Below are 6,000 nucleotides of genomic sequence, written 5' to 3'. Positions count from 1 at the left end.
ATTGTTTACATATTTTTGCCAACACAATAGATGAAATGAGTTTTCTTTTATGTATTTTGCCAACATAGAAAATGAAATGATCATACTTTTACATATTTTGGTAACACGTCAAAAATAAAATGAATTTTCTTTTATATATATTTTACAACACATAAAAATATAAAAAAAAATTATCTCTTACATATTTTGCCAACACGTAAAATTTCTTTTACATATTTTTCGAACACATAAAAAATAAAATAAATTTATTCATATGTTTTTCCAACACATCAAAATAAAATAAAATTTCTTTTACAAGTTTTGACAATACATCAATAGATGAATTTTCTTTTACATAAAAAAGAAAATGAACTTTAGTTTACGTGTTTTGCCAAGGTACATATAACAGATTTTCGTTAAACATTTTGCTAATACATCATGAATACAATATTGATTATATTAATATTTTGAATTAATATACGCAAGTGGGCATTTGGTCTAGTGGTATGATTCTCGCTTAGGGTGCGAGAGGTCCCGAGTTCAATTCTCGGAATGCCCCAATTTTTATTTTATTTTACGTACCATGTACGGTAAAATTCTTAAAAACGTTAATGCACGATTTGTTAATGCCCAACGCCGTCAACGCGTATACAATTTCTGTTTGGCCCCCTTTAAATTTTCCCTTCTTTTGGGCTGTGATTTTTAAAAACATTAATTAGATTTAAAGAGGATTTTGGATAATCAAAATACATATTATTTAGGAAAATTGAGTAATCTAATAGGAAAATGATTTTATATGGTAAGATACGAAATGTACAGTTCTTTTTTTTTTTTTTTAATAAATTGTTATACTTTATTAATATGTATACATAAGATCATTTTTCACCGGATTCTACAGGTTTTGCTGATGTGGAAGCACAAGTGATACTAAATAGTAATTAATTAGCTTGTCACCAGAGGTGGGTGATCCTCCAACAACAAGAAAAGGGCGACGACCCTTCTCTTTCTCGTCTCTCTTCCTTCCGGTCGAACAACAACAGCCAAACACCCTTTACTTGTTGTGTTTCTCCGAGATGTCTCTCTTTGCCTCCATCTTTGAGATACGTTGCCAGAAAACGAAGAAAGAATCGACGAGGGGGCTACCAGAGCAGCTCCTCGCCGCCAACTACCGTCTCTACTTCCTCCTGCCTCCCCCTTCGACCTTGTTGTTTTTTCCATCATTCATCCTTGCTACCAATGATGTGTAGGAACACACAAAGGAGTCGCCAGAGATAGGGGTTCTCCCTCTTTTTGATGATGAATAAAAGTTGGAAAAATCTCGTTGTGGATATGTGGATGTCACCTGAGTATTTCATTTCAACAAAATAAAAGAAATGGAAAATGACTTAATATGGTAAGATATTTTTTGAAATGTACACATTTAGTCCTTTTTTTTTGTAAAATAAACCCTTCCACGTCAGCAAAATCTGTAGAATCCGGTGAAAAGGACTTAATGTGTACATATTAATAAAGTGTAAGGGTTTATTTCACAAGAAAAAAAATAAGGACTCAATGTGTACATTTTAAAAAAATATCTTATCATATCAAGTTATTATCCCTAATCTATTAAATGAGTTTTTTGAAAAAATTAGGGTTTGCATGATCCTTACTTGATGAGTCACATTATTATGTCGACACATTAAAACGTCTAAATGAGAAAAGGGTCTGAAGGGACTCGATGAGTCGATGAGCTGACTCGACGAGTCAGCTAGGGTTTTCCCCGACAAGTTTGTACATGAGTAACTCAGCGAGTTGATGAGACAACTCGACGAGTTAAGTTGGGTTTTCGCGACATTTCTGAAGGAACGAGGGGACTCGACGAGTCACATAGTTGCACTCGACGAGTCAGGTCAACATGGACTATTGACTCGAGTGTAGACTTCTGTTGACTTTAGGGCTTGGTGAAGGCAGGGATTATGGAGGGGTAGAATAGTCTTTTACCCATTCCAAGAGATGGAGAGAGAAAATAACTTGGTTTATTTGGAGTTGTGATTTAAGTGTTAATTAGAGATATCTGTGACATCCTCAAATTCACGGTCATTTTAACATTTTTATTTATGCTTATTTTAAAATCAAAGTAACATTTTAAAGAGAAGTGTTGCGGAATTGGTTCCCAGAAAAACATGATAAATATGTTATTAAAACATTTCCTAGGAAATGTATTTTATTCATTTTAAAACCTTGGGATGTCATCGTCAATAAAGAAACATAAGCATAAACAAGCCTTACATTCATTTACACTAGTGATCTACATCTCTTTAATCCCTCGGTGTAATGTAGCTTCATATTGATACCTGTGATACAAATAAACTGAGTAGGTCAGGTTGGGAAACCTGGTAAGTACATAGGGTTTTCAACACACAATAATATAGTTATTATGTTTCATCATCAAACAATTAACCCACTTACCAATGCCCATTATCTTCTTTATTCTTAAGTATATTATCTATGAATCATCTACTCCTCATTATTTATTCCTAAGGATTGTCCTCAGGAATAGGCACGAAGTCCATCGTTGCCATGGTTTATATAACATGCACTAAGTCCATAGTCACCAGGGTTTATCTTGTTTACTGACAATATTATTTTCGACAATCCACTCGCAATACATGTCAATGGGTTTTTAGAGTACACCGGGTGAACGTCTCGTTCACAACACCTACAGGTTGTGAGCCTGCTAGTGTTCCATCGGACTGTCTAGAATAGTCTGCGGTTGTCATCCATACTCTGCTAGATGACGGGGCCAACGCTTCGTAAAAGCTTCTCTCATTTTTCACCTCTCACCCTCATCTCAGAATCTATTTCACATTTCAGTTCCTCATCAAACTCATCTTTCATCTACCCATCTTTACACATTGTAATTTAGAGGTTTAAAATACATATACAGTTTAAATAATTTAAAACATGTATAATAGTGTTCATCCAGCATAGATAACAAGTATACAGATAATATGCATACATAACACGTAATTTATATAAAATACTTCAAATCTATGCGTAAGATGAAAGTAACTATGCACTCACTTGTTAAAGTGATGATTCCAAACTCGGACAACGCTTCGCTTTTAACGCTTCGCTTTTAACGATTCTATTTTCCTTCAACGAAACCTAGCATTATGATCGCTAACTTTTAGTCTAATCTTTATTGCGACTAATTATTAGTCTAGATTCATCATTAACTCAATGTCTACTTCATGATCTATCAAGTAAGCAACAACCACGTAGGATCATATAGGATGTAGGGTCCGTTTGGTATACGAAATATACTGTTTGGAAATCTCACTTTAAACACCATACTAAATCACAGCCTACACATCATCCCCGTAAGTAGATCAATCAGTATAACGACTTTGAATTACTGATAAATTTTATTTACAGATTCATAATAGAACTTTGTCGTTGATTCTTTCTAAGAAAGATTCTTGCAGCGCTCACCTTAGCATATTAAAAACTACAGAAAGAGAAGTCGAATCACGAGGGACCAAAATGCTCGGGGGATAAGAAGAGAAAGACTCTTGAATCAAGAGAATGATGCAAGAAATATGAGACCCTAGAGGCGTTTATTTATAGTAATTGAATTTTCAAAAACCACCATTTATATTACTTAAATGACTAAACACTCATTTATAATACTATTTTAAATAGATTTAATGATATTTGTACTAAACTAATATCGAAAGTACTCAACACTAGTCATATAACGATCGCGTCGACGATAACTTTCTAATGATATATACATATGTATATTTATGTATATGTATATATGATTTATACTTTATTTTAATGCGTAAATATGTTATTTATAATCGATAACTCATTCATACGAACTCCGTTTTTAACGTTCTTTATATCCACACGTAGCTATTGACGAGATCTACAACTTTCGTTTAGACTCTGTCGGCTAATTTTGACTTTATTTTTCGTCAATATTTTTATAAAATTAAATGATTTTGCTAAAATCATAACTCTCTTATACAAACTCCATTTTTGGCATTCTTTTTTCTCAAAATTCCTATTTTAAGGAGTACTACGATTTTCGTTTTGGTGACATTAGCTAAAAGTCAACCATTCTCTTCGTAGCTTTTTACGTCATACATTCATTGTGCGCGACTGACTTTTATATCTTATAAAAATCATATATAATTCATACGGAATCAGATTTCTACGAAATTTATATTTTCGGGATCGGGGAGACGTGTACTTTCTCTTTCTTTCTCTCTCTCTCTCTCTCTCTATATATATATATATATATATATATATATATATATATATATATATATATATATATATATATATATATATATATACTCCATCCGTCCCATATTAATAGTCCATGTTTCCTTTTTGGTTTGTCCCAAAATAATTGTCTACTTCTAAAAATAAATATGTCTTTTACCATAATACCCCTCATTATTAGTTAAATTACCATAAAATTAAATGCAACTACCATAGAATTAAATGCAATAGAAGGGTAAGACTGTCATTTCCTTTAATAAAGTTAATGGTAATTAATGTTTTCTTAAACTGTGTGTTTTTTGTCTGTGGACTATTATTTTGGGACGTAGGGAGTATATGTTTTGGTGCACTTATTTTTACGATTTACGGACGACTCAACTGATTTTTCCTATTTATTACGTGAAATATGTTATGTGTTATATGTTTCAAGTACTTGTCAAGATCACAGGAAGGCTCCGGCTTGATTGTACACACGGGATAGAGTTTATGTTATGTGGATCCTGTATTTTATCAAATACTTTATGAATTTGTGTTATTGACATTTTGAAAATGGTGGTTTTTGGAATGTGATATTGAGAATTTTGTGGTTTTGAAAATGAAAATTTTGTTTGAAAATTTATGGTGTTACATCTCTGATGTTAAACTATTTTGAAAACAATTTGTAAACAATGAATGCTTTTGGAATGTTTAAAAAGTTTTAAATTTTCATGACTTTTATGGATGTTACTTAAACAATGATTAGATTTTATTGATTCGCAAATGGTTGAAGTTTTTATACAAAAAAAAAAAAAAAAAAAAAAAAAAGAGATGAATCTTAACCAAAAATGCATCACAAGCTTAAACTTGACAAGAACTTCAAAAACTACAATCTTGAGGTATCACCCTTATCAAACCCTGTCAAGAGGTATCAAACAATCATTCAATCATTGATGAATGACCTCTAACAAATTGTTGAGGGCCAAAGGAGTCCCACATCTTTAAATTGAATCTCAGAGAGGTAAAGTTGTGCGATAACCCTATTGACGGAGTAAGGGAAACCACTAAACTTCTCTAACATAACACCTTTCTCTTCAAAGTTTGAGTTTATCTCCTTGAACATCCTTAATTTATTTTTCTTTTTTCGTATGTCTCTCCATATATCATATTTGATTTCAACGATTAGGTACGACTATAATCAAATGCTTGACGCTATTTCTTTGTTGTATATTTGTCTTAAAAAACTAAGTTTTGTTTGTACTTTGGAAATGTGATTAAGTTTTCTAGGTGTGGCTACTTATATATGTAATCTAGGCTAATACCCTTTAATTGTTATGATAAATAAAAACAACCTTGATTTGTAATCAATATCTTAACATTAATTTCTCATGTAGCAATCATGAAACAATGTATAAAACCTTATAAACTTACATCTCCCATATGTTAATCCCAAGAAAATAGATGAATTTGGCATTGATGCTTTGACATTGAAAAGTCCCAACTTTATTTTTCATACTAATAAACATGTAGAATTTAATTTGTGTTATTTACTAATCATGTAACGTGTATATATACTCGTATATGTTTGTATGGTAATCATGACACAAGTTTATATATAATATGGGTTTATTAGAGTTGATTGCATATATATATATATATATATATATATATATATATATATATATATATATATATATATATATATCATATATTCATCTATTCATCTCACACCAGAAGAATATATGCAACAGATTGCAATATATTCTACCA

At 31.4% G+C, this 6,000-nt stretch overlaps 1 non-coding gene across 1 annotated transcript; it reads left to right on the top strand.

The window, feature by feature from the left end:
- The first annotated feature begins 466 nt into the window (after positions 1–466).
- TRNAP-AGG (transfer RNA proline (anticodon AGG)) lies at positions 467–538 on the top strand. The gene has a single exon. It is a non-coding gene; the product is annotated as a tRNA-Pro (tRNA).
- The last annotated feature ends 5,462 nt before the right edge of the window (positions 539–6,000 follow it).

The sequence above is a fragment of the Lactuca saligna genome, chromosome 9 (assembly GCF_052625555.1).
Source record: "Lactuca saligna cultivar CGN05327 chromosome 9, ASM5262555v1, whole genome shotgun sequence".
Lineage (NCBI taxonomy): Eukaryota > Viridiplantae > Streptophyta > Magnoliopsida > Asterales > Asteraceae > Lactuca > Lactuca saligna.
Note: the sequence above shows the minus strand (reverse complement) of the source record. Positions and strands in the feature narration are given on the sequence as shown.